Raw genomic sequence first — 22,950 nt, forward strand, 5'->3', positions numbered from 1 at the left:
CGTCTCCGTCCCCATAAAACCTATCCAGCGAAACAGAATAGGAGCGAGGCGTTATCCCCTGATAACTCAACCAATACAGCAACGCTGGCTTTTCATGGAAAGGTGATGGGGCGGAGGAGGGCGGGGTGTGTGTGGAGAGATCAAGGGGTCTCCGAAGGCTTTGGCATCAGGGTGTAATTACCGATGATTGATGGGCCACTGCCTCCGGGTTTCAGGTTAAATAAACAATTCGTGCAGTTGGTCAACTTCCCTGTAACTTTTTTTTTTTTGGTGTTAAAAGTCCCTCCTCCTCCTCCTCCCCTCCACCTCCTCCTCCTGGTTTCCAAAATATCCCCCTTTTACAAGGCAGTGGAGGTGGCGGCAACAGCACACGCCGATTGCGCCTGCATTGGGGGGGTAAGTCTTTTTTTGTGAAGCAGCTAAGCGACCAAAGGGGTGGGCGTGGGGAGAGACCAGTTTGTGCAATTGACGAGAGAGGGGGCGGCCAGGGTGGTGGGAGCCCTTGATGAGGGACAGATGGACCTTCAGCAGATCCGCACAGGCTTTAGAGCAAAGATCAATTCCAGACCCAAAGTTATGTCTCCTGATCGCCCTGCTGTTCTCCATTCCTCCTCTCCGCCTCCTATCCAAGGCTGGAAACACACTCCCTGGCACGGTGTCTCAGAGCTCCTTTGCTCGTCTTCTCCCTGTAAAGTTATTGGTTTTATATTTTTTTTCAACCCAGGTGTAACGAACAGAATTGGAGCACCAAAAATCCTCATTGTGGCGCCTCGGGTGCGAAATTGGGCTCTCCTTTGTAACCCTTTAAAGAGACGCCTAACACAGCACGCTCTGAACTCTCCCAAGCCAAGGCTCTGAGCCTCATAACTTGTAGCGCCGTTAAAGCGATTGGCCCTCCCTGAAGTGATGGAAACCCCATTGGCACGTATGAAGTCTGCTGCAGAGCGGCAGAATGTATGAAATTACACGAGCCAGGAAAAGATTGTTTCAGGGTTCTAAACCGGGGGAGGGGAGGATGTGCAGCAATATTCCCTGACGTTATTTAGGAAATACATGGACAAAAAAAAAGGGCGGGGAGAAAGAAGGAAACAAAACAAAACAAGAGCACTTCAAAATGTTTCTGAGCTGTTGCTTTGCTGCAAACAATTCCCTGGGTGGAGACAGATTGGTGGATACGGTATTTGTAAATCGAGCGATGCTTCAGAGCTGGGGGCAGGGCAGGGTTGGGGGAAAAATAAAGCTCCCTTCTTTGTTTCCAGCCTGATTAGAGGTTAGGGTGGAAAACTAAAGGGGGAAGGGGACTCACCCCTGAACTTGGGGGAAATGGCAAGGCGACCAGTCAGCTGCAGGATGCCTCATCCTGTAATGTATACTGTGTGCTATCCATGTCACTTGTGAGTGGTCTCCAACACAGAAGTGACCCAGAGACCCTGGAGATGACCTCTCTTTTCTTTTACTTACTTACTTACTTACTTACTTACTTACTTACTTACTTTATATTCTGCTTTTCCTGCAAGGAGCTCAAGGTCAGGTGTGTTGAGATATGAATCTATAATCTTTTCCTACTATTCTTCTGAGCAGAGCAGGGAAGACAAGGGCAAAAGGTATGCTTGAGAATCCCACTTTGTGATATAATCCCTCCCATTTGTGATACAGTATAAGTGATAATGCCACTGCCCTACCTAACAGGGTTGTTGTAAGGATTACAAGATAATATCCAGGAAGCACCAGGTAATTCTATGTAGCAGTATTACACAGGAGCATGGACCACTGTGAAGACAAAAAGATGATATTTTCTACCTTCCTCTAGCTTTGTTACTCTTCCAAGAAGCTTCTTGTCTCTCCCTCGCTGTCATAAAAAGTATTCTTTTAACCGGAACTTCTTCTGGTGGGCATATCAGGGAAATCTGAGGAGAGAAAGCAAAGGATACCAGTTTGATCTCAGTTGTTGACTTTCTGGCCAATTCTTACATTTTGGCCTTTGATATAGAGCTGGCTCTGCCTCAAAAAAAGGGTGGTGTTGTGATAGTTCAAATGTGTGTGTTTTGCTATACAAAGGTAGAATGGGACATCAGTATAGGCAGTGGTTCTCCAAACCATGCGCAAGAGACTAGTGCCCAGTTAACAGAAGGCCACTTCTTCTACCACCAATATAGCTTGCTACTTCTCAGAAGTCCTTCCTGAAATAATACATCCCAAAAGACACCTTATCTAGCATTTGGGGCTGAGGAATTCACCTGGGGGAATCCAACAGATGCTGAGAAAGTCCTGGGTCGGGATGAGTCACCCCTTAGGCATTAGGTTCTAAATGTGCACCGCAGAGACAGATAGAAGCTGACAACAAACACAGAGACATGAAAGGCAGTCATTGAAAAATACAAACATGGTGTAAGTAGCACTTGTAATGCACTCTTGCACACACAAACACACATAATATTTAAAGAGAGGTACTATATGGTCTATTTAAAAGTTACAGTAGCCCCAAAGCCAAGATGAGTGAATATGAGTACCATAAAAAAGACAACAGATCATGGTGAGCAAGGGAAAATAACAGAAATACAGCTAGATACAAAGTGTGTGTGTGTATCAAGAGTTGGTTACACAGAAACTAGCATTGTACAGTACTGCATGTCACAAATCACTGATAATGTCCTCCTTGCTGAAAGCCTGTATTGGACCCACATTCCTGACCTTTACACTGCCTTTGATATAGTTAACTACAGTACTCTCTCCTACTTGATTCCTTTTGGGTGTCTGTGACTCTGTCCTTATCTGGTTCTCCTCCTACCTGTCTAATCAGTCTTTCAATGTCTCCACAGGTGGAAACTCTTCCTCTGCTTTCCCTCTCTGTTATTCTCTTCTCTCTCTGCACGCTGTTCCTGGATGACCTCATCAGATCCCAGAAACCCCTAAAACAACCAACCCTCTCCCCCTCTGTACCGCCCTCCTCACCCCACATCTTGAAGTGCCTCTCTGATCTTATTGCTGGAATACTCAATATGTCAAAGATCAAATGTCTGGTCTTTCATCTTAAGCTGTCTTCTTCATGCATTCTTGGCTTTTTCTTTGACAATGTTACCATTCACCCTTAATATGTCCTGTCCTTGTTGTTCTTCTGGCCCATGCTCTAGTTATCTCTCACCTAGACCTCTACAGTATTTTCCTTTCTGGTCTTCTGCAGGATCAGCCTCATCTCCTTATACAGGCAAAATAAAACCCTCTCTTATCACTCTTATCATGTGATGTCCCTACACTGGTTTCTCATCTACTCTAAGACTAATGTGATTCCCTTCATGGCCCTCCATGGCTTCACCCCTTAATCTCACTGCACATCCCAGCCTGTGATCTTCATTCCTCTGGTTCAGCCTTGGCCAACCTGGTGATGTCGTGTTGTTTGGGACTGTAACGCTCACCAGTCCCAGCCAGCATGGCTGTGCTCACTGGGGCCAATGATATACTTTGGGGCTTCCTGTGCTTTGGGACTGGTCATTGTGAGGACAGGATGTTGGCCTAGATGGGCCTTGGGTCTGATCCAGCAGGGTTCTTCTTATGCTTACATTACAACACACCTTTGGTGCCCCAATAACATCTTTACCATTGCATTAACTGAAACACAGTGTTTTCTAACCCAGAAAAAAATGCACCCCCCTTAATGATTTGTTAATGATGTTAGGTGTGCAAACATGATCATTCTGTGTCATAGTGTTTCTGTCCCACCTCTGCTCTGAACATGGTATCCATATATATTTAGGGGTATAAAAACGAATGAGCAAACTCAAAACCATTTCATGAGAGTGGACTTCTTTGAACAGTATCAGATACTCCAAAGTTAAGATTTTGCTGAGAAATCTATGAAGCTTTCCAACCTCTGCAAATTGGGCTGGCCTGGAATGCAATGGAGCTAGTAATTGCTGGTCCAGAGTTCCCCCAGGTATCTTTAATTTATTTTATTATAACCAAGTGTAATAAAAACCACTGCAATTCTCCTGGTGTGGTTCTTTTGTCTTTAGCTGGTGCTAATTTTAGTTCCTGTGAACCAGAAATGTACTTTGTGCTCCTTCCTCTCCTAGGCTTTTCTTATGTCTGGTGAATGTGCAACAAACCAAGCATCAATATGTAGACATGGATCCTGAGAACATGCAGAATGAAGGGGGAAAGGTTGCAGCTCAGCAGTAGAGAACGTGCTTTGTATGTAAAAGGCCCCAGGTTCATTCTGCGACATCCAGGTAGGGCTGGTATTGCCCCCCTCGGAAACCCTGAAGAGCCCTTACCAGTCAGGGTTGACAAAACTGAATGATACAGATAAATGCCAGTTCCTATGAAGAACTTCCCCTTCATTGTGAAGGGGTTCCCCCTTCCTTCACATTACTATGGCTCCCTGTGTAGTATCTAGCAGAAGCATTGCAAGGGGTCTTCCCTAATGCTAGGAAGCCACAGGAGTGGAGAGAACTGCAGTAGTTGCATTTATTGATAAGCAACAGAACAGCAACTCAACATAGCAACCAGAACTTGCTAAACAGGAAAGACTAAGGTCCCAGCTGGTGGCACTGGATAAAAGCCTTAGTCATGGCTGGAGGTTGTATGCCTTGCCTGCTCCTCCAAGGATTGGGGTATCCCATTAAAGGGATCCTGGAAGAGGTGTTTCTCTCTGGATGCCCAGGCAGTGGTTAGGGCCATAGCACTCCTCAAGACAATCTCTGTGGGGTTGCACCTCTTTGATGCATGTTATAGACTCCCTCAATATGTGTTCAATGACACTTGAGAGAACTGAGCTTCAGGTGGGTTGGTTGATAATGGTTGTACCCAATGCTTAAGCCTAAGCCACTCCCATCTGTAATCAATAAAGTTGTGGCCTAATTTGAACCAAATGAATGTCTCTAAGTGTGGCTATTTTATTCTAAATGCAGATGGTGGTACATGGCTCCTGGGCATGCAATTGGTTCCCATTTGGCAATAGAGAGAACCGCAACCAGAGAGGGGAGAGGAGTTTCTGAATCTAAACCACACACTCTACTAAGCTTTGGCTCTTTGCCGATTTAAAAGAAACAGAAGGAAAAATAATATTTTTTTTATTTTAATGCTAAAAAGAAATTAGTATGTTTGTGTGGTTGTGTGTAAAAGAGAGAAAGAGCGATGAAGAATGAAATGTGACCAGGAATCAAGAGCATATTTATCTTTAAAAATTCATCTTATTTGAAGATGGAGATAACTGAAGCATCCCTAATGAATGAAAGAAAGGCAGGCTATAAATATGCTTAATTAATTAACACTAGGCTATGGGCATATGTGTAGCTCCACTAATATCTTATCAGTATTGTAAACTACATTTCCCCAGCTAGGATCACGGTACAAAGAACATTGTTAGTGAACATCATTTTAGAGTTTCTGTGCTACCAGATGACTTGTGACACATCCGGAAGTTGGCTCTAAGAGGATCTGTGCTCAGAACAAGAAATGGCCAAGTGCTCTGCTATGTATGCAGGAACCTTTTGAGGGGTCCAAGTGAGTTTTTAATAAACTGTTGCCAGATATCTAATGTAAAATTGGTTCAAAATATTTTTATTTTATTTTCTTCCCTCTTTTCCTGATACTAATAATCTTCTGAATTGCCTGCCTGCTCAATTGCACAATTGCACTAGATATTTGGCAGGGACGCGGGTGGCCTAGGACTGGCCGATCAGAAGGTCGGCAGTTCGAATCCCCGCGATGGCGTGAGCTCCCGTTGCTCGGTCCCTGCTCCTGCCAACCTAGCAGTTCGAAAGCACGTCAAAGTGCAAGTAGATAAATAGGTACCACTCCAGCGGGAAGGTAAACGGCATTTCCGTGCGCTGCTTTGGTTCGCCAGAAGCAGCTTAGTCATGCTGGCCACATGACTTGGAAGCTGTACGCCGACTCCCTCGGCCAATAAAGCGAGATGAGCGCCGCAACCCCAGAGTCAGCCACGACTGGACCTAATGGTCAGGGGTCCCTTTACCTTTACCTAGATATTTGGCTAGACTATATTGTGAGTGCGTTTATTTTTTTCAGGAGATGGTTGCTCAGTGAACTAATTTATACGAAAGTATAAAAATTTGAAAGAGACAATGGCCCTTTTCTTGATCCATTAGCCTTGTGCTGAGGGTGCTGGGAGGAAGAAATGTTTTTCTGAGTTGTAATTATCCGTTGGTTACCTGTGTTGCATGCAGCCTTTTGTGTTCTCTAACACGAAGCTGTTCCAATTTACAGTAATCTCCTGTTTTAGAGGGCTTGAACATTTCCTTAAAAAAAAAAAAATAATCTACTTGCTAATGATTTCTGTTCCTGGATTGAATCCAGAAGCACAGCGAAAATATAAACAGCCCTGATTCCATGCTGCTAGTGATGAAATGTGACTAGAAGAATTTAATTGATATTGGGAATAATTGTTCAAAAAAACACCCTACTTCTGAACAAACTTTAAATTTTATGAATGAAAGTAGGTATCGGAAGCTGTGCGGGTCCCATTAGTGGCAAGTAGCAGAAGGACATGTACTGAACTGTAACCTTGAGATGGATGGTTGAATGAGTTCTAGACACCAAGCGCATAGCCCAAAACTCCCAGCAGTAATACCAAGCAGAGAAAAAGAGCTGATATTTTCCTTTTGGCCGAGATGAGAATAATCTATCACGAGACGGGTGTCCCTGTAGTTTGATGACAAAGTGCACCAGTGCTGAGTTGCACAGGATTAAGTACTGTTGCTTTTGAGACATCTTGTACTGTGTGAGGCCCCAGGCAACTCTTTTGCTGATTACCTCCTGAACCTGTGGAGAACCGTTAACTCTTTCAGCCCTCTTTGATCACAATGGCCATAAAGTTTGAATGGTTATTAGACCCACACAGAGGTCATTCAAATCTACCCAATTACTTTTGAAGCTTTGTTAAGCTATAAGTTTGACCCAATGTACATAGAAACATAAATTTAAAATAATAATAATTGTATTTTTATCTCAGTTTTGCCCAGGTGCTCAGAATACTTCACATAAGTTGTAGCAAGATGCCTTTTGATGCAATCATAATATAGGTCAGGATCAGTGTTATTTTTCTAGAAAAAGAGGTGTCAGAACTCACCATGAACGCCTCCCTTGTTCTCTTATAATGTGTTGTGAACTGGCAGGGCAACGAGGAGGAGGAGGAAGAGAATCCCAGCAAGGGGTATAGCTGGGACTGGGACACACAGGGACAAGCTAGGGAAGGTGATGTTGGTGCAGGAAGTACTCACAGGGGGACACAGGATGTTGAGGGGGCGGGGGTTAGTGTACAGGAACCAGAGCAGCAGGACCCATCACCAGAGCTAGAGGGGTCCCTGTCCCCATGAACACGGTAAGTTCTGAGGCGTAGGGAGCAGTCGGAGCAGCACTCTAGGAAGTTGATGCAGGCAAAGGCCCGCAGCCCAGCTCCCTCGCTGGCCAGGTGGGGTTTGCCAGCTCTGGACAGAGGTGTGTGATTCCTCAGCTGGTGTAGCTTTGGGGCAGGTGAGAGTCCTATGCCTCATCGAGCCCAGATGCTGCAATCAGCATGCATAGTAGAAAAGAGCAGCAGAGCTGAGGGACTGTGGCTGCTCATCTGCCCATGTTTATGAGCCTCAACTCGGATGCTCCAGGATCTCTGTAGGACTGTGCTTTGGTTTGGACTTTGGACATGTAGATTGACCTTGGACTGGGGACTTGATATACTGACTTGCTGCCAGGTAGGCCAGGGGTTCAGGACATAACGGCAATAGCACTCACCTATGAGGTGCCAGAACTGAGTTCTGGTGAGTTCCAGCTAAAAAAAAGCCCTGGTCAGGATTATCATTCCAGGTGAGAGGGATAATATCAACATTACATGGTCCACAACTGTGTTGATATTCGAACTTAAGGCTTGTAATAATTCATACTCTTAGCAGGGGTAGGGGAGCCTTAGGCCTGGCAACCAAATGTGCCTGGCTTTTGGAACCCTGCCCAGGTCATATCCCTCACTGGCCCCGCTGTGCACCATCCTCTAGTGCACTGTAACCTTGCTTGCCTGGATGGAAGATGGAGAGTAGTGTGTTTCTGGCCACACCTTTTGCTACACCCACAATTGGTAAGCGATCCCTGGAAGAAGGTTGATGCAGGAAGGTCCCCGTTCCCTGTTCTTAGCCATGTCCATCTTCCTCTTTTTTGGGAAGTGGGGAAAGCGGAGTGGCAAGAAGGGGCAGCAATTTTCCTGGAATGACTGAAATCACAGCAAACTGCCTGTGAAACAGCTTCATACAAATGACTTGCCATGCAGGGTTGCAATGTTGTGTCATAAAGTATATAAATGAATCGGTGCTTGGTCATTCATATTGATTGCTGTAGCAGACCCTCTTTTCCAGGTACAGTTCCAGATTTACAGAAGCCATCCTGTTTTCTGATTTGATCCCAGTATGTCTGTATTTTCATTAAAGAATTGTTGGAGGGTATGGAGTTATGCAGCCCCTGAGACAAGAATATAAGTAACTATATAACTTTTAGAAAACATCTGAAGGCAGCCCTGTACTGTATAGGGATGTTTTTAAATGTTTAATGGGTGGCATTTAAATAAAATTATTATTATTATTATATTGAATAGGAGTCCCTTTTTCCATTAGAGAAATGTTGGAGGCTGTGCTGTAGTGCTTTTGGTTCAGGTCTAGGTGTCAGAGCAAGGTATTAATAGCTATATACATGAAAGTTGCACTCATGTGTTTAGGATATCTGAGTATTTCCGTCTTGCCTTTTTCTCATTCACTCTCATAAGTAACAACATTGACTTCATAAACCATATTTAACAAAGCCAGGTTTATTAATAAACCATAGTTTATTACGAATGAGCAAGGGGCCCTGTGTGTTTCTCCCTCACTCCTCCTTTTTGGTGCTTCTATAACCACCACCATCATCATTGTATTTGATAGCTCAGCCAATAGAGCATGAGACTCTTAATCTCAGGGTATGGTTTTGAGCCCGAAGTTGGACAAAAAGATTCCTGCATTGCAGAGGGTTGGAACAGATGACCCTCACAGGAACTTCCTACTTTACATTTCTATGATCCTATACCCTGCCTTTTCCCCCAGAACCAGGAACTCAAGTTTACAAAAACCATGGTTAGTTTAACCGAGGGGTGGCTTAGTCTTTTTATCCTTGGGTGCATTAATCTTTGGCCAACTCTCCTAGGACCACACACACCAGCAAAAGTGAGTGGAGACACCTATCATACTCTCTCCTCTCATCAGCTGATCTGCTCATCAAATGATCAGTTTGAAAATCAGGAAGAGGGCAATTTTCATCATCATCAGGCTACTGCACTCTATTGATCCCAGCACTATTTCACACACCCCTTTTTGGCTGCTTGTTCCAAAGTCCTTGTGATCTTGTGTCCAGATCAGGTCTCTGAACTGTAGGATAGTCACCCTGAATTTAAACCACCATTTCCTAGAAAACTGTGGCTTATAGCCAATTGATGGATTCTATCCATACATATTTAGTATTTATTAAATATCTATCCTGGCCTTCTCCCCAAGGAGCCCAGAGATCCTTAAGATCAGAAATCAACTACTATAGTAGGGTATTTCTTAATTGCCTGAATAAGCTTGGTGGCTTATTTACCTAATTTGCTGGTGGGTGTTGATATGCATATAAGTATACCTGACAAATGAGGCAATGTGACTTGTGTGATGGCCTTTTGCTTATAACAAAGTGTAATCTGTATATTTCTACATGAAAACCAAATGATCAAAGCCTACAGGTATTTTTTGAAGAGGTTGTGAAGGGTCTGGAAGCACTTTGCACTCATTTGTGTAAGGCACACCTCAAATGCCAGGCTGAGTTTGCAGGGCTGGCAATAAACTGAGCCATTTCCTTATATTCTAAGTGCATTCAATATGGATCTATGTGAAACACAATAAATACGGAACATTTACTACGTTGTTACAACACAGGAAAGAAATTTCTTTAAAGAATGGCAATAAATACTCTGCATTTGAAGGTGTGCAGCTAAGAAATTTTAAAAAATGACTGGATGTGTTTTAAAAAGATGAACTGCTCTGATACTTTAAGAATCTTGTCTATTTGCAGAGCATGACAAATGACTACGCTTCAGAATACTTAGAATATTGATACAAGCTTTACTTTTGCTCTGCTCTCAGATGTAATGCCGCCCATTCCAGATTACTTGTGTAACTTCCTTTGAAATCTGCAGGGATTTCTTTTCTCCTTATTTTTGCATGTGGAAGGGATTTTATATTTGATACCAAATAGGCTTTTCTGCCTTTAATGTTCTTTATCTGCTCTTTACTTTGTATGTTTTTGGTTTAATGTAAGTATCAGAAAATACAGAACAGGCTTCCTGCCTATGATGATCAATCCAATGTTATCAGCAGAATTGATGTGCTAATGTTTTCTGGCAAGATAGGAATGTGTTCTTATTGAATCTCAAAAGTATTGCTGCTTTGTCCTTCCATTCAAAACCCATAACAGTGTTCTCAGCATACCAAGCAACCTCAGAGTTGCTTGGCAAATTCAAGCAGGTAAAGGCATTTGTTTGCTCTCCTTGCCAGCTTTAGCTATGCAGTTCAAGCCATGGTTTCCACCATAATTTGGGCAAATGATGAATGGAGACTACCAAAAAATATTTAAAAAATACAGGCAACAACTATTTTAGGTGCATCCAATTGATGTGTGGCTTTTGCTCGCTCCACCAACGGATGTGGGGCCCAGAAATGGAACCCCCATGCAAAATGGTCCCCACCTATACCTTAGATGTAGACAACACACTTGAGGGTTCTCTGTAACTTCTGTTCCCCATGTGCCTCTTTCTCAGTCTAAGCTACATCACATCACTGTTGTGAGGATTAAATGGAGATGGGAGAGAACAATGGATGCCTCCTTGAGCTCCTTGGTGGAAAAACTGAATATAAATATGAGGGCTACTTTGTGAATGCATCCCATTGCATATGTGGACCCGGTTGCCTCTTCTGTCAATGTAAATGTGGATTATTGTGTGTTTGTATATGAGTGAGACATGGGAAACTGGCCTATACTGAGGTAGACCATTGGTCTATATACCTCAGTATGGCTCACACTTGGAAGGGATGCGGGTGGTGCTGTGGTCTAAACCACTGAGCCTCTTGGGCTTGCCGATCAGAAGGCTGGCAGTTCAAATCCCCATGAGTAAGTGAGCTCCCATTCCTCTGACCCAGATGCTGCCAACCTAGCAGTTTGAAAGCACGCCAGTGCAAGTAAATAAATAGGTACTGCTGTGGCAGGAAGGTAAATGGTGTTTCCATGCACTCTGGTTTCCGTCATGGGTTCCATTGCGCCAGAAGTGGTTTCGTCATTCTGGCCACATGACCCAGAAAGCTGTCTGTGGACAAACACTGGCTCCCTTGGCCTGAAAGCGAGATGAGTGCCTCAAACCCATAGTCTCATTTGACTGGACTTAACCAGATGTCCTTTATCTGTTACCTACACTCAGAATCATAGAACTATAGAGTTGGAAGAGACCTCAAACCCAACCCCCTGACTGGCATCCTTCTGTCTTGGGAGACAATGGAGGAGTTCAGTCAAACTTTTGGAAGGTTACAGTGCCTGCTGTGGCAGTAGAGGCCAATATGGGAGAGACATGTTTAATTGCAACTGGGGCTGAGCAAAGCATCTAGTTTCACTGTTACAGATGCACCATGGCGTTTCTTCTCTCTGCACTCATCTTAGCTGTCATTTCTCCTCTGGTCACTGATATATACCCTCTGACTGTCTCCAGACACTGTGGGTCATCTATAAGGGATTCCCACACAGTGGGACTAATGTTGCCAGCCTTCATGTCACATATGCAGACACCTTTATAATGCAGAGCCTGGTGCCTGAAGCCAGCTCTCCATAGAGCATGTCCTTGGGGATCCTGCCATCTTCCATTCTGCGGACATGACCAAGCCAGTATAAACATTGCTGAGACAGGAGTTTGAACATGCTGAGAATGTGGGCATGGGAGAGCACATCTTTGTTTGAGACCCATGCAATGCAGCAATCTCAACAGCACCTCTTTCAGGATTCTTTATTTCCCCAAGAATCTTTCTCACCTCCATCTGCAGATGTTGGGGATTAAAAGCGTGTTCTCCACTTTTGTGCTGTCCCCAGTGTAAAATCAGAGGCATTCAGGGAACATAAAATGGACAAGCATCAGGGATGGCCACTGAAATCAGTTCATTTGCTGTGGTCAAAGGGGGGTTGTGCTGCTTCCTTATCACTGAATGAGTGACAAGTGTGTGTGAGAGAGTCAGAGAGAGAAAACTGTCTTTTGCACATATTAGAACTTTCTACGGAAACAACTGGAGCATGCATGCGCCCACTGTAGAATGTCTGATATCAGCTTGGTAGATAAAAAATGCAACTTTATCAAAATTAATAGATGCAAACTTTTCTGTAGCAGTTTTTCAAAGTTCACATTCTTTAATTTTTTATTATTAAAGATTTCTTGGTTTACAAAAGTATGTGCTATGTCTCTTTTTTCAAGTTACATTTTTTATAGATCACTTTCATTTGTCGAGACATTAGTGTTACATTAGGAAGAAAAGGGGGGAAGAGGTGGAGGGGGCATGGTGAGTGGGGCTAGGGTCGGGTGGCGATGTTTCTATTTTACTTAGTGTATGTGTGGGGTTTTGTGTCAGCGTCGCTTGTGCGGGTTCTCTTTACTATTCACTTGTGTTGCTTTGGTGGTGAGAGAGGTTGGGGTTGGCCCAGGGTGTGGTTGTTTGTTTGTGATTGGCTGTGGTGAACTTTGTTTTCATGTGTGAGTGGGGTGGGTGGGTGTTTTGGATCAGGTTAGCCAAATTGATTTGTATGCTGTTGGTGGATTCTTGTCATTGTCTTGTTGGGCTGTGTATGTGATAAAGGAGAGCCATACTGGGGTGAAGGCGTCTTCTTCTATTTGTCCCCATGTTAGTTTCAGTTTATTGGTTAAATTTTCTAGTAAGGCTGTTTCCCACACTATTTGGTACCATTGGTCCACACTTTCTCCTGACAGATCTCTCTAGTGTCTGGTTATGATGTTTCTGGCTGCTGAGAGTAGGTGGGTTATGAGTTCTTTGTGGTGTGAGTGGGCATGCATAGTCTGCTCCCCCAAAACAACATTATACATTAATTATCTAGATTCATTTTATATTATGTATATTTTCTCATAAGCAGATTGCTATCATAGCTTTCATTGGTTATCAAGGATTTTGAATGGAAAGAGCAACCACAGTTAGCAAAACCTGCTTTTCTTCTGGCTGTTGAAAATTATATGAGAGCAGAGAGACATCTCTCACTGCTGGCAACAGAGATGGAAAATCAAATTTTAAAGGTTTAGTTTGAGCATTTAGTGGTTTTTCCTATTCTTTACCATTTCCCCTTTAAAACAAAGGATGTTGTTTCCTTTCCTTTCCTTTTCTTCTTAGCCAGTGTAAAAAGGGGTTATTTCCACTAAGGTTGCTGATTTCCCCTTGTGAAGTTTGGAATAATTTATAAGGTAAAGGTTAGCTAGTTCACTGAGGATCTGAAGTGAAGAAAGTTTCAGAAAGACACACTGGTCACTATGTTTGCCTTGGCAAGAAAGTATCTGTGGACATCTTGCTTGTAACCCCCCCCCCTTTGCAAATACAGTGGTACCTCGGGTTATGTATGCTTCAGGTAACACACGCTTCAGGTTACAGACTCCGCTAACCCAGAAATATTACCTCGGGTTAAGAACTTTGCTTCAGGATGAGAACAGAAATTGTGCTCCGGCGGCGCAGCATCAGTGGGAGGCTCCATTAGCTAAAGTGGTGCTTCAGGTTAAGAACAGTTTCAGGTTAAGAACGGACCTCCGGAACGAATTAAGTACAGTGGTACCTTGGTTCTCAAACTTAATCCATACCGGGAGTCCGTTCCAAAACCAAAGTGTTCCAAAACCAAGGCACACTTTCCCATAGAAAGTAATACAAAATGGATTAAGCCGACTCTTAAAAACAACCTCTAAAACAGCAATTTAACATGAATTTTACTCTCTAATGAGACCATTGATCCATAAAATGAAATCAATAAACAATGTACTGCAGTCACACAATCAATCAGTAGCTGAACTGGGTTCCACACAGTCACAAAAACAAAACAAAAAGAGCCACAAAAAAGAAAAATGCAAAATAAAAAGCATAAACATACAGACTTCAGCATAACACTCAAAACAGAACTGTAGCACTCAAATCGGAAGCGTAAAACTCAAAACAGAGCATGTTTGGCTTCCAAAAAAAGTTTGCAAACTGGAACACTTACTTCCGGGTTTGCAGTGTTTGGGTTCCAAGTTGTTTGAGTACCAAGGCGTTTGAGAACCAAGGTACCACTGTAGTGAGGAATAGACATAGGGCCATTGCCAAAAATGCATGATACTGTAGGTAGCTTCCCTTTAACAGCTGAGTGGGGGTTGAATTCATTTGAAAATGAATGATAAGAATTAACCAATTGGAGCTTGCTTGGTGCAATTTCTATTTGTTCTGAAATTAATGTCACGAGTAATGAATCCCAATGGATGAGTTTGTTATTTTGTACCAGGTGGTACATTTATTTGGGGATAGATGAGCCACAGAGCACATTTGGGTGGCTGTTCCTGATGGCCTTCCTTTTATTTTTCCAGAATGCGCTAGGTGTGTAGTTCTGAAGCAGGCAAGTAGGCAGAAGAGAATTTACCTAGATTATCCATTAGCCCATCTGCTAGCACTTTGACTCATTTGGTCTTTGGATTGGGGTGGTATAATGCTGCTTTTATCCCGCTTATTATTATTTTTCTGCCATTTATTTCAATAGAATTGAGCTGCACCCATTATGTACCTCCTGAAGCGAGTCTACCAGTTCTATTTGAGTTGGAAGTCTCTGGCTTACTAATTGGCTAACATACTTCTGTAGCTTGGCGTCCGGGAGCATGAGGTTAATTGGAACAATTTGGGACCAAGAATGTTTAAAGGAATAATTTCAGAAACACTCCATTAATGGATTTATGAACTAGATTAATAGGCTGGAATGTTTATTTTAATTTCATCAGGATGCCTGTAGTCTACAAATTGCGCAGTGCTTTTAAATGCTCAAGAAAGGTGTACCATAAGATGAAATATTTTTGTGAGAAATAATGCAATTAATAGTTAAGTTTTATTTATTTGATTTATAACAATATTTATGTTCTTAGAAAAACATCAGAGCATTTATATTCTTTTAAAAAAATCACAACAATCATGCATAAACTATACTATTAAAAACCACATAAAAAGTTAGTCAGAAATATATTAACTGTTATGGAAAGATGTATTCTTAATTGCCTGCATAAAGCTGATGGAATAGAAAAGCAGGTGTTTAAAAGTTGAAACAGAAGGTGTCTGCTGAATCTATATTCCACTGATGACACTAAAGTCTTGGCTTCTTGCTGTTGTGTGGCGAATTCCTGCCCCCCTCAGTGGAAATAAAGACACATGACACAATTATTAAGGTTAATGGGCTAAATAAGGCCACAACTTTATTGGTTACAGGTGATGAGCGGTATTGGCCTAGGCATTGGTCCTGACTATATCCAACTTCAGCCTGTCTGGGAAGGGTTAACCACCAGTAGGGGGAGTCCTGCTGATGCACGTCAACTAGGAACTCCCCCGGGGTCACTGCTCGGGGGTGTGCCTTAGGACCTCACCTCCATAGGCTTCAGACAGGGCCACGCCCCCCAGAATCCTTTATCGGACTACCCTTCAATATGCGGGGCAAGTGATGGCGCTTCCTCCCCTCTTTCAACTACAAAACAATACCAATGCCTAACCGCCAATACCAAGAAAGTTGTGACGATTTGCTACGAGGTAGGCGAAAACCAAGTGGCTGGTGCCAATTTGCCAAGTGGAAAAATTCCTACCAGGCCCCTCAATGGCGACCAACCAAGGTACATAGCAAGGTCAAGGAATGTAAATCTTATAGAGCGGGAGGGTGCGAAAAGCAGAAACAGCTGGCAGGCGGGGAAAGAGAGAGATCCCCGGCCACGTCCTGAATTAAATAGGGCAGGCCATGCCCCCAGAGCCAGCCGATTGGCTGGCCAGGGTGTGACGGGGCCGGGAATCCCCCCAATCGCACGGGGCTGTGAAGCCCACAACCCCACCTCCTCTGTAGGGTGGAAGTGGCTTTGTCAAATGAGCGTCACTAGCTCATGAAACAACCAGTGACCCTCCTGCAGATGATTCCAGACTACTATTTTTTTATAGTTTTACACTGGTTAAAAAGAAAAGGAAAACTATCCTTTCTTTCTTTTAAAGGAGAAATAGTTTATATTTATGAAATAATATAGAGCATAAGAACAGAGCTGTGTGGATGTGAACATGCTTGTATAAGACGTCATCATGGCAAATAAATGTACCAATAATTATTACGTTGGCCAAGGATTGAGATGTTGTAGCCATCCAGGTGTTGCTAGACTCCAACTCCCATCAGCCCCAGCCATCATGGTCAATGATAATGATTCCTGCATGCTGAATCTTGGACCATGCATTGCCCTTTGAGAAGGGGCCCTTTATCCAGTAGAGATTCCTACTGGTGGAGAAGAGGGGGAGACATTTGCCACCAATCTTCTTTCCCCAGCAGTGCCCAGTGGTACCTTCAGTGCTGTCTTCCACCTTTCTAGAACAGATTTTCAGAAGTCATGGCTGGCTTCAAGGGAAGGACGAATTGGCAAAAATGACCTGCTCCACTTCTGCTGGTGGGCATGTTTTATGAGCAAAACTCAACTCACAAAACATTACTGTATTAAGTACTTTGGGCTGTAAGCGTGGATGGCCAAGGAGACTAATGTGTGGAATCACAGGTGCCGAGTGTGCAGGGCTCTCAGGGCTCCAGCCCACACAACACACCCCATTAAGAGGCAGGGCACCCACAATTTTTTGCGGTGGGGCCATGCACACTGCACGGGCATGTGTGCTTGACATCAGCATGACCAGCAGGAGAACATATGCTCCCGCTGGGAGCGTCCCCAAGGGAGCCCGCTCCGCCCAGCTGAGGAGAGGGGCAGCCAAATCCAGAGGGCCCTGGAGTGGCTACGCACACTGCCACTACCCCCTCTCCAACCACATACCTCCTTACCTTCTGGAGGCCTGTTGCAGCTTCCAGAAGGCCCTTCGGGGCCCACTGTGGCTGCAGGATGGCCTGATGATTCCCACTGCGGCCTGCCTCCAGCTATGACAGGCCCCGTCAGGCCTTCTGCAGACCACAATGGGCCTTGGCATGCATTCCCATGGCCACAATGGGCCCCGTTGGGTTTTCCAGAGACTGCAACAAGCCCCATTAGGCTTTCTGGAGGCCTCCTCCTACCATGTGATGTCACATGTGTGCCACGTGCGCAGTGGCGGAGTGGTGGTGGGCAGCCGCAATGGCACCCTGGAGATAGCACAGCCAGGGGTGGTGCGCTCCCCCCGCATGCCTCTTCCTCCGCCAGTGCACGTGCATGTCATCACAGATCTGTGCCAAGCACACACAATGTGGAGCAGGACCCGGAGCCCTTGTGTGGAATGGCTTTGCAGATGGCAGAGAAGGTTTTCTGCCTCTAGTAGCTGAAAAATAAGAGATGCCTATAGGAAGTCCCAAAGCACGGCATGAGGACGACAGTTCTTGTCGTTGATTGCCAGCAACTGGTATTCAGAGGCACCATCTCTTTGATCCTGGAGGTAACCTTGTATTCTATTATTTTGAGAGAAGGAGAAAAGCTCTTGAATCAGCCTAGCTAACAGGACCAGTGGTCAGGGATGATGGGAATTGTAGTCCCAAAACATCTGGAGGGCCGAGTTTGCCTATGCCTGGCCTAGCTAGTAGTAAACTGAATGACTGAAGGTTTCAAAAACATAAATGGAGTAGCAGAATGATTGTTTCTCTCTATACACATAGAGGGCAAAATTTCAGGAAAAAACGCCAGAAGAAATGAGGGCTAAAATACAACCCTGCTGAACTATTTGGAGGATGCTAACCCAACTCAAGACCTTTCAGAATTTTGTATGATCCTGTGGGGGGGACAGCATGGACACCTGTGAAGGAAGGATGGACTCTCTCCATTTCTTTTATCCGGGACATATATTAGCAGTGTCTGCACTTCCACAATTACCATACTTATCAGCTAAATCTTATTTTCCATGAATTTTCACAATGGACTAAGAACTGATTTCCCATACCCTGTGTCTGCCTAGCTATTGGCCAAGCTGCTGTAATGTCATGGAATATTCACAAACATTATGATGACTCAGTGGAAATCCTCTGAGGGAAGCAGAGAGGGGTAGGTCTATGGGACTCTTAAAAACAACAACACACATTCAAAATACAGGGACCGGAAGGGATGTATGCTGTTTATGTGAGAGAAGGTTGACTGAGTCTCCCTCCAGCTGTCTTGCGATAACAGAAGTAGGGGGGAAAACCATGAATTCTAGCATGACCTAGAAGTGCAATGTCTTTAAATATCCCATTCCACAAGCCACTTAAAGAAAAATTGCTTTCTTCTAAGGAGTCCAGCTTAACTAGCACACAAATTTTAACGAAACCATTTGTGTTTCCTGTGTGCTCTAGTTTTATATCTATTTCCTCTTATTCTGAATTGCCTTGCTGTTGCTTATCTTTAATCTCCTCTTGCAGCTGTTTGTCATGTAGCTTTCCCTTCCAGGTGTCTCTCTGGGCTATCCGGGAAGACAACGGAAGTGTCTTCATCAAATTCTGTTTCACTTACATTTTCATTCCAGACTCAACTGTAGATATGGGGGGCAACCGGGGGGGGGGGGACCACAAAGAGTTGTGAATCTGCAGCATCCCATGATGTGGATGAGAGTTCATGGGAAAGAAAAGGGTTCAGAAAAGAAAAAGCAAATCAAGATATCAGGGAAGAATGCCCATTATTATTGCTCACATTGATAGCCAATTAGGGAACTTTAGTGAAGAAATAAATTTCATACATCTCCAGACGACTTTAAGCAGCACATAACCCAACTAGCATGCAGTCGTAAAGATTAAATTGTAGGAGAAACTAGCCATTATATTTTTAGTCTATTCTTCGCACAGGCGGTGCTGGCAAGTCTGTGCTTCTGCACAATGTGTGACTGTTACTTTGAGTATGATTGATCTCCTCAGTCCTCTCAACTCCCTCCAGAGCCTCTAGAAAAAGTTAGCAAAAAGATCTGTACCAAGCAGGCAGGATTAGAGCTGGTCTGCATGAAAGCCAAGTGGTGGTATTTCAAGGCAGTGAATCTATTTAAATGCACAATAAAACACAAAAAAATTCCAAAATGGCCACATATAAATATGCTGCTGTTAATTTCTAAATCCTGCTGAACAGAAAAACAGTATTTCCATTTTTGTGCTCTCCCCTCACCCCGTTGCACATCAGAGGGAGGTAAAAAGTGAATTAACCGTATCATAGGCACATGGTACTTCCCTGCTCAGATTACACCACAAAATCTAGGCAGTTCCTTTGGAATGGATGTGAGTTGAAAGCAGCACTTGGAAACAGAGGACCAGTAATATGACTGGAGACAAAAGGTTATAAGAAACTGTAACTATAGTCACAGGTCTGTAAATCTACCCACATGTGCATTGTAATAGTTAACTAAATGCATCTATTAGGTTTATTATTGCATAAGAATTTTAAAAATCTTTTGGTTTAGCTTTGGTTTTGCTACATATTGTGATTTGCTAGTTCTAAAAGTATATATTGCTGTCCTCTTTATTCCTAGGCTTTGTTCTTAAGATGCATTTGTTCTTAAGTTCTCAGCATTTAAAGCATTTAAAGTTATTGTTAAGTTTGTTCTGTCTGACAAGGTTTGAAAACTTTTAGCAGATGTAAAATGATTTAGTGGGTATTTTTAGCTATTGACTGTAAAAACTATGGTGAAGGTTGCATACAGAGTTTTTGCATTCTACTTTTCTGCAAGGTATCTCAGATGCAGAAAGAAGTATTTGTATTATTAATTACATCTTAAATTGGTTTATGCATTCTTTTTAATGAGAAGCAATTGCTTTAGATGCTACGTCTGGGCTTTGGGCTGAACTAAGCAATGTCTTTTAAACTTTACATTCTTAGAGAAAGTTAAGTTTGCTTTTGTTGTTACAAATCAAGGAGGAGTTGTGATTCAGTGTGACAGATTGAATGTGAGCCATATGAGACTGACAGGGTCAGGCCCTTATAAAAGCTGATTGCGTGTGTTACAAAATATCAGAGAATAATTTAGATTCTGACAGTGTCGAGTGCTTCATGAGCTTTTTTTCCTTTCCTCATTCCATTGGCTTGTGTGATGAAAAATGCTTGGGAGCAGTCATTTCTTTGCAGAATTTCTTGTGATGTGAATTCTTAAGGAATCACAACAGCTACAAAGAGTGCAGAGTAAGCAAGGGGTAGTATATTCAGTTGATGGTCATAGCTGAATCACTTCAGATCAATCAAAATTAGCTATGTTTAGGGTTTTTTTCCCCCTGCATTAGGAAACATGCTATGAGACACAGCATACTCCAAGCACCAGTCTTCTCTTAATAAGGATTACATTTTCACTGTGGCGTGTGATGAAATGTAACTCGCACGACTCTCATTAACACTGCTTACAGAACTTGCATGTTCACTCTGATGAACAGTTGTCCCTAAGAAGACCATAACAATGAATCAATTTGCTGCCTCCCTTTTGCTTTTAGCAAAGAGAGTGTATGTGTATTTGCAATCTTTTGATGAATAGATTCTCTTCCAATCTGATATTTCTTTTTTAGAATGGAGTAATTGTCTTCATTATGTAGAAGACAAATGAAAGACATAATTGTTTTGCAAGTCCTGTTGTTGGTTAATCATGAGGTCTCTTGATACAATGTGTATGAGCACATTTTTTTTCTTTTAAACTTCACCTAATTCTCCAGGAGCTGAGACAATGTTAGAGCCGATTGTGAATGGAGGATTGTGTGTGTGTGTGTGTGTGTGTGTGTGTGTGTCTACACTAGTGAGAAGCAGAAAAAGGAGCATTTTTGTGCATTCACACGTGTTTCTTGCATACAATATAACAGATGCATCAGAATATAAGAGAATTAATCATCTATATTATAAGGCATTAAAGAGTTTTATAGGGGAAGTGAAGCTTTTGTCAGCAATTGCCTGAGCTGTTCTTGTGTTAAATGTGTGTTGGGCAGACAGCAGCTGCCCTAATCCTAGAGAAGGGCAAAGGAAATCAGGGTCTGGGGAAAGGGGGTTTCAAAGGAGACCCTAAGAAAGAAGGAGGCAGTGGGTTCATAAAGCAGCATATCCAGGATGGAGTTGAATAAGAAAGTTGGAATGCTAAGAAACATAAAAGAATGAGAAAAAAGAAGGTCAGAGCTAGAAGAATCAGGTGGGAGAAAATCTGTAAGAGAGAATGGACACTGAAGATAGGACTATGCAGCCAATTCATGACAAAAGGGGAGACAGGCCAAAGTTCACATACAGTGGTACCTCAGGTTACATACGCTTCAGGTTACAGACTCCGCTAACCCAGAAATAGTACCTTGGGTTAAGAACTTTGCTTCAGGATGAGAACAGAAATTGTGCTCCGGCGGCGCGGCATCAGCGGGAGGCCCCATTAGCTAAAGTGGTGCTTCAGGTTAAGAACAGTTTCAGGTTAAGAACGGACCTCTGGAACGAATTACGTACTTAACCTGAGGTACCACTGTACTGATCTGAAATAGGTGTCCAGATCTTTGACTCCACTATTTAACCAAAGATCTAAACCAGGCTTCCTCAACCTCGGCCCTCCAGATGTTTTTGGCCTACAACTCCCATGATCCCTAGCTAGCAGGACCAGTGGTCAGGGATGATGGGAACTGTAGTCTCAAAACATCTGGAGGGCTGGGGTTGAGGAAGCCTGATCTAAACTGTAGTGTTACATACTAATAAATCTCTACCTACAATATACTATCATAATGCATAACCGATTGAGGGTCAGCTAGAGAACTGGCCAATTTATATCTCCATTGAAGTCACAGTAGCCATCCCTGTGTATCTTAAGCAGTATATGACTTCTTAACCAAGAGACAAAAAGACAACTCCTGATATTGGTTTATTATGAAGGATGTGCTAGCAGAAGTCATCCGATTCATTCTTACCTCATCTTTGTAAGAAGCTGTCCAAATTCTGTTCTTAATTTATGGAATGGTAAATAGTTCCTGGTCCTATTGTGCCCATCTAGAAAGAACAGATGGTAGTTTAAACAAGTTCTGCTATGGGATAAAATGTTCCAAGTCTTTGACAGATCGTATCCATCTGTATGGAAGAAACAGGGTTTGTGTAAAGTAAACAAGATAAATAAAAAGAATTTAAATTCTGTCTTGAAAAAGGGCAGTTTGTGGTTCTGTACCTCAAACATTACCCAGTCCAAAGGCATTATGTACACTTAAATGTGCTATTTTTGTTAGATAGGCGCAAAACACCAAGAACCCGTAGAATAGTGGAGAACAGTGGTCACTGTCCAGGATAATAAGCTCAGAAACTAATGATCTATTACAAGCAGCCAAAAAAGCAGATGTTCTTTATTTATAGAAATACATCTGTATATGAGGCTAATTGTTGCATTTGTTGACCCAACTGGCTAGAGTTTAGCCCTAGCCAGCCCAGTATATATCAGCTGAGTTAAAAATATACAAAAATATAAGAAGTGCCCTACTAGATTGGACCAAAGACCTAGGAGGTTGGTTTGTTCAAACATCGGAATAAGCGCCGTCTATTTACTCTCTTGTGTAGAAGCCGACCTCCAGATGTTACTGAACTACAGCTCCCATTTTCCCTCAACACTGGCCAGGCTGGTGGGGGATGGAGTCCAGTCACATTGGGAGAGCATCATATGGACTACTGCTGCCTGGTGGGTCCTCATAAACTGGGGTCTTACTGGGTGTTGACATTTCCTCAACATCTAGTCAGCAGCTTGTTAGTAGGTCTATCCCAATTTG

At 43.1% G+C, this 22,950-nt stretch overlaps 1 protein-coding gene across 1 annotated transcript in view; it reads left to right on the forward strand.

The window, feature by feature from the left end:
• Window positions 1-322: 322 nt before the first annotated feature.
• The window catches only part of FBLN2 (fibulin 2), a 136,871-nt gene continuing 114,243 nt past the window's right edge, over window positions 323-22,950 (forward strand). The window contains 1 exon segment of the mRNA XM_083489174.1: window positions 323-396. The gene's annotated coding sequence lies outside the window, so the exon portion shown is untranslated.

Source organism: Podarcis liolepis (genome assembly GCF_965112155.1).
Source record: "Podarcis liolepis genome assembly, chromosome: 2".
NCBI lineage: Eukaryota > Metazoa > Chordata > Lepidosauria > Squamata > Lacertidae > Podarcis > Podarcis liolepis.